Source organism: Nicotiana sylvestris, chromosome 8 (assembly GCF_000393655.2).
Source record: "Nicotiana sylvestris chromosome 8, ASM39365v2, whole genome shotgun sequence".
Lineage (NCBI taxonomy): Eukaryota > Viridiplantae > Streptophyta > Magnoliopsida > Solanales > Solanaceae > Nicotiana > Nicotiana sylvestris.
In genome coordinates this window covers 5,480,092-5,492,390 of record NC_091064.1, presented here as the reverse complement: position 1 = coordinate 5,492,390, position 12,299 = coordinate 5,480,092, and the positions used below count along the sequence as shown (strand labels likewise).

The 12,299-nt window shown below is 38.1% G+C and overlaps 1 long non-coding RNA gene across 1 annotated transcript; it reads left to right on the top strand.

Annotated features, from left to right (window-relative positions):
- The first annotated feature begins 9,401 nt into the window (after positions 1-9,401).
- Positions 9,402-10,874, top strand: LOC104227946 (uncharacterized). The gene is made up of 2 exons (XR_711219.2): positions 9,402-9,514; positions 10,236-10,874. It is a non-coding gene; the product is annotated as an uncharacterized lncRNA (long non-coding RNA).
- Positions 10,875-12,299: the final 1,425 nt, after the last annotated feature.

Here is a 12,299-nt window from a genome sequence, read left to right as displayed (position 1 = left end):
ATAAGCAAATGAGGGTCATCATACTGCCGCTCTTTGATGCACTCATACAAGGAAGACCGAGCGACTGTGCAAGCTAGAATCCGACTAGGCTCTGAGACATCTAACCTCACATTGGCCAAGGCATGAACATCTGATGCAAGCGGTCTCTTACCAACTGGAATATACGCAAGGCTGCCTATACTCACTGCCTTTCTACTCAAGGCTTTGCCACCACATTGGCCTTCCCGGGATGATACAAGATGGTGATATCATAGTCTTTCAATAGCTCCAACCACCTCATCTACCTCAAATTGAGATCCTTTTGTTTGATCAAATACTGTAGACTCTGATGATCCGTGAATACCTCGCATGACACGCTGTAAAGATAGTGCCTTCAAATCTTCAGTGCATGAACAATGGCGGCCAACTCTTAGTCATGACAGGATAATTCTTCTCATGAACCTTCAACTGCCGCGACGCATATGCAATCACCCTACCATCCTACATTAATACTACACTGAGCCTAATATGAGACGCATCTCAATAAACTGCGTACGATCCCTAACCTGTGGGCAACACAAACATTGGCGCCGTAGTCAAAGCAGTCTTGAGCTTCTGAAATATCGCTTCACACTCATCTGACCATCTAAACGGGGACCCTTCTGGGTCAACCTGGTCAATGAGGCTGTTATAGATGAAAACCCCTCCACAAACCGACGGTAATAACCTGCCAAGCCCAAGAAACTCCGAATCTCTGTAGCTGAAGTGGGTCTAGGCCAGTTCTAAACCGCCTTAATCATCTTAGGATCCACCTGTATGCCCTCTGCCGATACGATGTGCCCCAAGAAGACCAATAAGTCCAACCAAAACTCGCACTATGAAAACTTGGCATATATCTCTCTCAGAGTTTGAAGTACAATCTTAAGATGCTGCTTATGTTCCTCTCAACTGTGGGGGTAGATCAAGATATCATCAAAAAACACAATTACAAAGCAGTCCAAATAGGGCTTGAACACCTGGTTCATTAAATCCATAAATGTTGCTGGGGTATTTTTCAACCCTAATGACATCGTTAGAAACTCATAATGCAAGTATCGAGTCCGAAAAGCTATATTAGGGACATCATATGCCCTAATCCTCAACTGATGGTAGCTAGACCTTAAATCAATCTTTGAAAACACATTGGCACCCTCAAGCTGATCAAATAAGTCATCAATCCTCGGCAATGGATACTTGTTCTTGATGGTGACTTTGTTCAACTACCGGTAATCTATGAACATCCTCATCGATCTATCTTTCTTATTCATGAACAACACAGCCCCACCCCATGGCGAGACACTAGGCCTAATGAAGCCCTAGTAAATCTTGTAACTACTCCTTCAATTCTTTCAACTCTGGCAGGGCCATACAGTATGGGGGAATAGAACTGGGCTGAGTGCCCAGAGTCAAATCAATATAGAAGTCAATGTGTCTATCGGGTGGCATCCCCGACAGATCTGTAGGAAATACCTCTGGAAACTCACGAACAACTGGTACTAAATCCACGGAAGGAACCTCCACACTAGAATCATGGACATATGCCAAATAAGCTAGACATACCTTCTCGACCATATGTCGAGCCTTCACATAAGAGATAACCCTACTGATAAAATGGCCAAGAGTCCCCCCCCACTCTAATTGAGGCAACTCCGGCAAGGCTAAGGTCACCGTCTTAAAGTAACATTCCAATATAGCATGATAAGGTGATAACCAATCCATACCCAAGATGACATCAAAATCTACCATATAGAGAAGTAGGAGATCTACGCTAGTCTTGAGACTCCCAATGGTAACCACACACGAATGATAGACACGATCTACAATAATAGAATCTCCCACAGGTGTGGACACATACATAGGAGCACTCAAAGATTCACGAGGCACAACAAGATATGAAGCAAAATAGGATGACATGTAGGAATAAATAGAGCCCGGATAAAATAGAACTGAAGCATCTCTTTGGCAAACTGGAATAATACATGTGATAACAACGTCAGATGACTCAGCCTCAGGCCTAGCTGGGAAAGCATAAAGTCGGGGCGGAGCCCTTCTACTCTGAACTATGTCTCAGGGACGGGCCCTAGCTGGCTGGCCTCCACCTCTAGCGGCCTCCTCCACTCTAGTGGCCTGACTTCCACCTCTAGCTACCTAACCCCTACCTCTAGTTGGATGAGCGAGCGGTGAAGCAATTGGTGCTTGGGACCATGGCACGAGAACCCTACTGCTGTGAGCTACCCAGTGCCCGAGGGCAAAAATCTAGCAATGTGCCTCGAATCACCATAAGTATAACAGGACCTCGACTACTATGAATGCTGACCCTGAAACTGACCCTGTCGACCTGAGTAACCACCCTAAAAACACTGAAGCGGAGGTGCACTAAGGAACTGGTGGTGCACTATAGGCTAGCTGGTTGGAATTAGACATATGAGGGTCGTGGGCACTCGAAGCACTGTGGGATGCCTGGAGCGCTGAATGAAATGGCTTGGGAGGATGGCCTCTACCAAAATTACTTATGCCTCCTGACGAGGCACCACTGAACCCACCGAAATTACGAGGCCTTTTATTAGACCCCAACCCTCTCTCTTGTGCAAGAACCATCTCGATCCACCTGGCGACATTAGCAACCGTCTGCAAGGAAATCTCACTTCCGGTCTCCTTGTCCATCTATAGCCTGATAGGGTGAGTGAGTCCATCAATAAACCTCCCCACCCTCTCTCTCAGTAGGAAGCAGAATGATATCATGACGGGCTAGATCCACAAAACGGTCTCGTACTGAGTAACAATCATACTTCCCTGCTGGAGACACTCAAACTACCTGCGGTAATCCTCTCTCAGTGTGATTGGAAGGAACTTCACTAGAAATAGCTAAGAGAACTGGTCCCACGTGAGAGCAGGCGACCCAATTGTCCTGGTCGATACATAATCCTTCTACCACCTCTTAGCAGAACCCGTCATCTGAAACACATCAAAATCGATCCCATTGGTCTCAACTATACCCATGTTCGGCAACACCTTATGGCAGCGGTCAAGATAATCTTGTGGGTCCTCAGAAGGTGCACTACTGAAGTGAACTGGGAAGAGCTTTGTAAGCTTTTCCAATCTCAATAAGCCCTCAGAAGACATGGCGAGCCTATCACCGGCCTGAGCCGCAATAACCGGCTGAACTACCCCAGCTGTCGGGGTTGTTGGTGTCTGATACTTGGGAGTCATCTGCTCCGGAGTGTGAGTAGCGGGAGTCTGTGCTCCTCCCCCAGCCTGAGAGATGACTGGTGCCACAAAAAATGTACCGGTCTGGGCCACACTCTCCATAAGGCCCACCAAATGGACTAGAGCGTCCTAAAATATTAGGGTGGAGATGAACCCCTACGAGAGTTGATCTGGTCCAACAGGTACAGTCTGAGCCGGAACCTCCTCATCAAAATCCACATGAGGCTCCACTATTGTTGCTGTTGTTCGAGCTCTAGGCTGAGTTCTGCCTCGACCTCTGCCTCTCATAGGAGCTGCCACTGGGGGCTCCGACTGATGTCCTGCTGAGGATGCAGTACGTGTTCTCGCCATCTGCAAGAGAACGAGAATAAAAGACTTCAATCAGCAATGATAGAATAAAACCGCACGACATGGAAGAATAAAAGTGAAATTGTTCCAAAACTCCATAGCCTATGGAAGATAAGTCCAGACGTCTCCTTACAGATCCTCAAGATTCTAATAAGCCTGCTCGTGACTCATGAGACCTAAGAAACCTAGTGACCAACTTGTCACGATCCAAAATTTCCACCCTTGGGATCGTGATGGCGCCTAAAATTTCACTTGCTAGGCAAGCCAATGTTAGAGTAATTCTTTACCAATTTCAAACACTTCAAACAACTTAACCAATTAAACAGCAATGAAGTCCAAAATAAAGTACGAAATAACATAATAATCTAATATCTAGTACAACCCGGATCTGGAGTCACAAGTACACGAGCTTCTAGAGGTTCTACAAGTAGGGTCTAAAATAAGTACAACTGTCTCAAATGAAATAAACAGTAAGCATAAAAAGAGGAAAGCGGACTTCAAGGTTTGCGGACGCCAGCAAATCTACCTCGAGTCTCCAAATAAGCTAATCCAAGCAGATGTACCTTACGGATAGTTGGGACCAGTACCGAAATCTGTACAAGGAGTGCAGAGTATAATATGAGTACAACCAACCCAATGTGCTCTGTAAGTGTCGAGACTAACCTCGATGAGGTAGTGACGAGGCTATGATAGGACATCTACGTAATTAAACTTGTATAGACGAAAATATACGTACAACATAACAACAAATAAAGGCTAAACATGTACTATTGGGAAGGGACCTGCGAAAGGGGTACAAGATACGGTAACTACAACAGGGAATGACCACATGAAACAGTCAATAAACCTTCAGCAAATGAAACAGATAACGGTAATGAATAAAAGCTACACGACAACACCTTTAGTGCTTTTACTCTCAACCTCACCATGAAACAGTAATAATGGCATGGCATCACCCTTCGTGCTTTTACTTTCAATATCTCCATAAAATGATAAATATGGCATGACATCACTCTTCGTGCTTTTACTCTCAATTTCATCATGAAACAATAAATACGACACGGCTTCACCCTTCGTGCTTTAACTTTCTTCCTCATCATGTATTAATCAATAATTGCAACAACACTCGGTACGACATCACCCTTCGTGATTTAATACTCTCCCTTACCATGTAACAATAAATATATAACAATACGGAGATAGAATAAGCAAGAACAAGCCTTACGTCAATAATGGTTTCACAATACCAACCTCAACTTCCGATACAATACTCAAATATCACAAATAACGCATAAATGCGGAAAGAATGATCAATTTAATAATAAACTAGTCTAAGCATGGATATCACTATCAAAGAAGGAAGTAAATTACAAGTAATAAGTCCCACCCGCATGCTTTAACCCAAAAATAATGCATAAGTACTCGTCATGTCACAAATACGTTGTACCCAATACTTAGACATGTAGCAAATAAGCAAACAAGTCCTAATTCCTCAAGTCAAGGTTAACCACGACACTTATCTCGCTCCAAAAATTGACTCAAAGCTCAACACAGCTTTGCCTTTTGAATAAGGCTCCGAAACAACTAAATCTAGCAAATTATCAACCAAACTAATAAGCCTTAGGAACTACCCAAGAATAAAAAAGGTTCAATTTAGGTCATTATTAAAAAAGTTAACAAAAGTCAACTCCCGGGCCCGCTTGGTCCAAACTCAAAATTCGGACCAAAACCCGATTACCCATTCATCCCCGAGCCTGGCTATGTAATTTATTTCAAAATCTGACCTCAATTTTAAGTCTAAATTCTAATTTTACAAAAATCCCTAATTCTACCCAAATCCCCAATTTCCACCATGAAAATCCTAGATTTTAGGTTGAAATCTTATGAAATGTATTGGGTAATTGAAAAAAGTAGGTTAGAATCACTTACCAATAAATTGGGAAGAAGTGCTCTTGGAAAAATCGCCTCTAGGATTTCTAGGTTTGAAAGTTTGAAAGAATGAGAGAAATCCTGGCTAACTAGCTTTTACCCACCTGCAGATGTCGCAATTGCGATATCTTGTTCACAATTGCGAGAAAGTGGTCGCAATTGTGAACTCCTCTCAGAATCCAAGTGATCACAATTGCGATAAATTCGTCACAAATGCGAACCCTGATGCCCTCGCAAATGCGGACCTTTCTTCGCAATTGCGAAGATCATCAAAAATGTGTTGAGTCACAAATGCGACTCTGCCTTCACAAAAGCGGAAATGGCAAGTTCACAGTTGCGAACTTTATCTCGCAAATGCGAGGACCCCCCAACCATGCCTAGGCTCGCAAAAGCGAAGGTTTCTTCTCAAATGCGAGCTAGATCTCGCAAATGCTAGATCTGCAACAGACACCAGAAACACAATGCATCAGCTATGAATTTAAGTCCAAATCCACTTTGTAGCCTATCCGAAACTCACTCGATCCCCCGAGGCTCCAAACCAAACATGCACACAAGTCCAAAAATATCATATAAACTTGCTCGCGCGATCAAATCGCCAAAATAGTATATAGAACAACGAATCAGACACCAAATCAATTGAAACTTTCAATGAAACTCAAGAACTTCTATTTCAACAATCGGAAGTCCGAATCACGTCAAACCAACTCCGTTTTCACCAAATTTTGCAAACAAGTCATATATATAGAAATGAACATATACAAAGCTTAGAAACTAAAATCCGGACCCGATAGCAATAAAGTCAAACTTTGGTCAAATATTTGTATTCATTAAACCTTTAGACTTCAAATTTTCGACAAAATGCGGTAACTCGAGCTAGGGATCTCGAATTTGATTCCGGTATACGCCCAGGTCTCAAATCACGATACGGACCAACCGGGACCGTCGAAACAAAAAATCCGAATACGTTTGCTCAAAACATAAATCGAAGTCATCTCAAATGGATTATTAAGGCATAATTTCACATTTTATTAATTACATAAAAGCTTACCGAAAAAAAGATACGGACTGCGCACACAAATTGAGGAAGGTTAAAATGAGATATTTGGAGTTTCAAAATACAAAATTAGGATTTAAAACTCTAGATGACCTATAGGTCGTTACAATAATATAGTAGAGGCACAACACTTGATTATTGAAAATCCATCGACTACCATCCTTTTCCTCTTCAACTCCGGCAATTCTTTATTTTTTAAATTTCATCTCCTCTCTCCTATCTATTAAAGTTAAAATTTCATGGTGTAAGTGAGAATTTAAAGTCTTATTTAATTATATGGAAAATACAATGATTTAATTAGCACAAACAACTTAATGATTCAAATGGAAGGATGGAAGAACTATGTAAAATGTAACCAGTAAAAAAGTATTACAAAAACGAGTAGGAATAAATAAATTCATTGGGATGACAATTTATTCAAGCACTACCTGCGGAAGAAGCTGTGAATTGTTTTAATGGTGAAAAAGTGGTGGATGGTGATGGAAAGAAGAAGAAGAAAAAAAGGAAAAAAAAATATATTAAATGGAAAATACACGTGTCAGATTTGGCTAGGCGTGCACATTTCATCACTTGGGATGTAGCGGTCTGGGTTGAATGAAGGACCTCAGCAAAATAAAAGCATGTAGTTGAAAATTCGATTATATTTCGGGGAAGTACTTATGCTTTTTCCGCAGAAATTACGTGATATCTGCTGTCATAATAAATTAATAATTAGATACAATTTATTAGAATTTTCACCCAGGAAAAGACAAATTAGTTATTATGGCTCTATAAACCGTAATAAGTAATTATAGTTTTCCATAATTATATTTTTCCATGACTCAAATAACCTAAAAAAGCATGTAAATCACATATTAGTTAATTAATTTATTACCAAAAACCTAACTAAATTTTCACCCAAAGGTGTGATTTAGTGTCCGAATGAAGTGGAGGCAAATCTTCGAGACATATGATCAAATTCCAGCATACACAAAAAATACGACTAAGTGATTCCTTCTCATCTGTGTAAACCTTAGTAGGAAAAACCTTATACATATATTGGTGGAGATAGCAAATAAGTTAAAAGACAGAGCAAATATAAATTGGTCATCATACTACGGTTATTTAACAACAACAAAAATAACTAATTGAGATGGTGCCAAAACACACGTTTAAAACTAGGGAGGAAGCCGCAGTGAACCTTCCAAGTATGGCCAAGGAAATTAAAATGATGAAAATTAAGACCCTTGTATAGTTTTATTCAAGGAATATTCACTATTTTCATACTTATCCTACTTGCCTCTGGGAAAAAACAGATTTCATGTTACTTGTCCCCAAGTGGTCACAAATTTATGGTCCCTCATGTTTAATTAGGTGTATTTGATACGACAAAAATTATTTTTTAGTTAAATATTTTTTTGATGAAAAAAACGATATTTTTTCATAAAATGAGGAAAATGATTTCACTCATTTATAAGCGAAAAGTTTTATTTTATTTTATTTATTTGGAGAGGTGGAAGGGAGAAAGAAAAAGAGATATTATGCATGTGAATTGGCACTCAATTACTTACGAGTGGAAATTTTAATTTTATATTACTTACGCCGACTAATACTCATACATTATTGTTAATCTTTAGAATTCAAAATTATCCACTGAAGAAAAGGAAAAAAAAGAAGAAAAAAAATAAGGAAAGGAATGGAAGTGGTGAACGGAGAAGAAGGGAGAGGTGGGTGGACAGAGGGAAGTGTCATGTCTTTTTTTCTCTTTCTTTTTTCTTTTTTATTTATTTTTAACTTTTTTTCTGTTTATTTAGTATTTAAGAATATGACCCACAAATAACACATGTAAGTAATATATAGTCTAGTATATGACGTGTTGTACATATCAGAGCAATTGATATACACGTATTACTGTATGTATTTATTTGTACTCATTCTGTCAAGTTCGAGTGTTTAAATGGAAAAATTCAAAATTCATGTATTAGCTTTAAAATTCGGTACAAGTCTAAGTGGCTAGGAAACCATTACGCCTAAATTGAAGTAAATAACTTTTTACCTCCTAAGGCTAAGCTGTGGGTGCAATTAATGCAACTGTACTATAAGGTTTCATTTTCACCCAATCCTTCTCTTTCACTTATCCAACTTCGTACATTTCCCTACCAAAGACATTCTCCATTCAGAAAAAATACAATAAATAGTTGATCTAAATTTAGCGTTGGGACTATTGCATGGACAGTAGTTAGGGGCGAATTTGTAAACTCAATAATATTCATTAAAAATGGCAGCATGGTGCATTAAGTTTCCGCTATGCGCGGGGTTCGGGAAGGACTAGACTACAAGAGTCTATTGTACACAGCCTTATCTTGCATTTCTAGAAGAGGTTGTTTCCACGGCGCGAGCTATGACCTCCTGGTCACATGACAACAACTTTACCAGTTACGCCAAGTTTCCCCTTCATAAAAAAAATTATTAAATATTTATAAATATATAATTGTAAACCTCATTATTATTGTATATTAACTTGATGTTGCCGTAATAATCCATAAATTTCAGATTCTAAATCCGCAGTTGCCCTAAAAATTAGCTGTATACGTCAGTGACAAGCCATATAACCTTTACCAAAGAGTCCACAAACATCTTTATCATCTGGAATAGGCATATCTTATGAGACCACTTATACGGTTTTCTGATTATCATGCAACTTCCAGGAAGGAGAACTATAGTATAACCAACGAAATAGCAATTGTGGACACATCAAATACAGCCATATTGATATATTAACCTGTAACTGTAAAGCCAATAATTTCACGAGCTCCAAAAAAATTCTATTTTTGTATATATATAATTAATTCTTCTCGTACTCGTTGCCTCAGGTTATTCCCAACAATCAATTATTAACAGTACTATCTTTCACTTTTCTTCTTTTCTTTTCCGAGGCTTCTCAAAAAGAATACTTTTGCATCTGCTCTCTCTCTTTAGGTAAATGTTGAATTGTTAATTTCTGTGACCGATTTATTTAATTAAGTTGTTAGATAATATATACTTTTAACTGCTTAATTATATTATGTCTCACTGTGGTTACGCGTGGACCTGATTCTCATTTATGCAATATGTGTAAATTTTCTTCTTCTTCTTTTTTTCCTTTTTAGAGAACTTAGAACCTCTGTGTGGAATATCTCACATTGGTGGAATAGCATCCTTTTGGTCTCTTTAAATGGTCTTGAGCAACAGTGGCGGAGCTACAGCACCGGATGTGGGTTCGGCCGAACCCAGTAACTTTTGTTCATACACTATATTTCACTTAAAAAATTCATTGAATATATATAAATATATAATTTAGAACCCAGTAACTTAAAAGGATTGCAATGCCGAACCCATAAGCTTCAAATTCTGGCTCCGCCAGTCTCATCCCAATACTTGATTTACTTAATGTTGAGCCTCCATATTATGTTGTCCACGCTCCAGTTGGGAGTGCTGGAGGGGGTATTGGATATTCTATATTCATGAGGATGGAATCCTTTGGTCTTGCACAATGCTCAGCTCCTAAGCTAGCTTATGGGTTGAGTTACGAACATGGACTTTTTTTTTTTTTTTGCCTACTCTAGTACCATGTTGAATGGCACGACCGACTTATCTAAAAGGTATAAGTTGTTTGATAGAAAAAGACTTTTAATTATTTCATTATATTATGTCTCAACAGGTAAAATTATTGAGGCGAAATCAGCTCTTTCATGCATGGCGGCTGTTGCTCATCTTGAGGATCCTTTTGGTTTTGAGGATTACTTTCCCTCAATGATTGAAACATTGGGTGCAGAAAGGTTTATGATGGAATTATGCAATGGTTTTAGCTTGCTGATGGATGTAAGCATAGGGCTAATAACATTTGAAAGTTTGAAGAGAAACACTACATTAATGGGATTGCATGAATTGAGAGATGATGAGCTTGTTTGTATGTTGGCTGAAGGAGATTTGGATGGAGATGGAGCTCTTAATCAGGTTGAGTTTTGTGAACTCATGTTCAGATTGAGTCCCGGATTGATGGATATATGACGTGAAATCATCCATTGATGCTTGCGTTAGGATAGGTTACAGGAACACGTGCGAAATGCTTCGTGTACCTGGATTATTTATGGATGGATGACTCTGGGACTTACTGGTTTTCGTTTCTAATCCCTATATTTTCTATGTCTATTGTTTTAATGGACTTTAATTTTCTTCACTAGAGTGTAACGTACGGGTTGTAGTTTTGCTAGATTCTGTATTTATATTAGCAAATACATTAAATATGTATTTAATTGCGAATCCAATAACCAAGACAAGCTATGAATTTGATGATAAATTCTGAACTCATAAACTTTAAATTCTGATTCTGCCTTTATTTTTCTTTGTTTATCTTTTCTAGCGGGAGTAATTTGTACTAATATCAAGAGATGCTTGTTGCGGAATATGTTTTAATTGCTCTACCTATTCTAAAATGATAGTCATATATAGTTCATCCAATGATTTCTATTTCATCAGTTGTTGGCGTATTCATAATGGATTTACATTTATATGCAGTGGCGCTGTAAAGAAACGTTACACTATCAGTGTAATTTAATCGATTACAATTGGTTATTACTTTTGTTTTTGGTTGTCGCATCACTTGCTTGGAAGAGTTCTAATTGTTGTATATTAATTCTATCTGTTGGTATAAACAAAACTTGAACTCATTCTTAATATAGCTAGGTAACTAAAACGAGCTATGAGTTTGATGATAAATTCAGAACCCATAAACGAGCTATGAGTTTCATAATAAATTCAAAACCTATAAACTTTAAATCCCGACTCATCTGAATTCAATACTATGTGATGTGAAGCTCATATGTCCTTTACCAATAACCTGAATCCATGAAGTGACTTAAAGTTGAATGCAGTAAATATATCATTACATTACAGAAGAAGATAGGAACTTATGACAACCAACACTTTTGTTTTTGGAAATTCCTCATGACTAGACGTTTAAACAAATAGAACTTGAACAAAAGAAGAAGAATATATAATCCAATAATACATCTAGTGTTATATCTAATGGGATTGTTATGCAAATAGCCGGTCAGAGTTTATGTTTACTTTTTCTAGTCGGTATATATTGATTAAACATTAATTATACACAGTTATATACATTAATTATATTTATGTTTATATATATATTAGATATACATGAATTATACATATATTATCCATCCGTCAGACTATTTTGAGTTTAACATGTTAGGTGAGATTAATTCTTCCGTAACATCACATCAAAGTGAGGTTGCGGACAATCTGTGGCGGATGCACGTAGGGAGTTGTGGGTGCTTAATCACCCATTAACTTTGATCATATTAATAAATTTATATAGGTAACCTTACAAATATTTAGATAAATATTGAGCGAGCACCCATAAGTAAATTTATTTTTTCTTTTCTTTTGAAATTTTTATCGGCGAGCATAATAACTTTAAAATCCTGAATCCCACCGCTGACAGTGGACACAAAGACTGGTAAAAGCCAGTTCATTGGATAATGCAAGATATCGTTATAGATTATGAGGTTTATTGAAATATGTAAACACGTGAACTTTCTTTATTTTATTCTGCCTTTTTCAACGCCACAAAGATACCTTTTTGGTATAATTAACCATCTATATCTGAAATTTACGACTAGTTCAGATTTCCTAAAAATAAAATAAAAACTTTATATAAATAGTCGGTCGAATTTATTATTATTATTTTTAGTCAGTATTC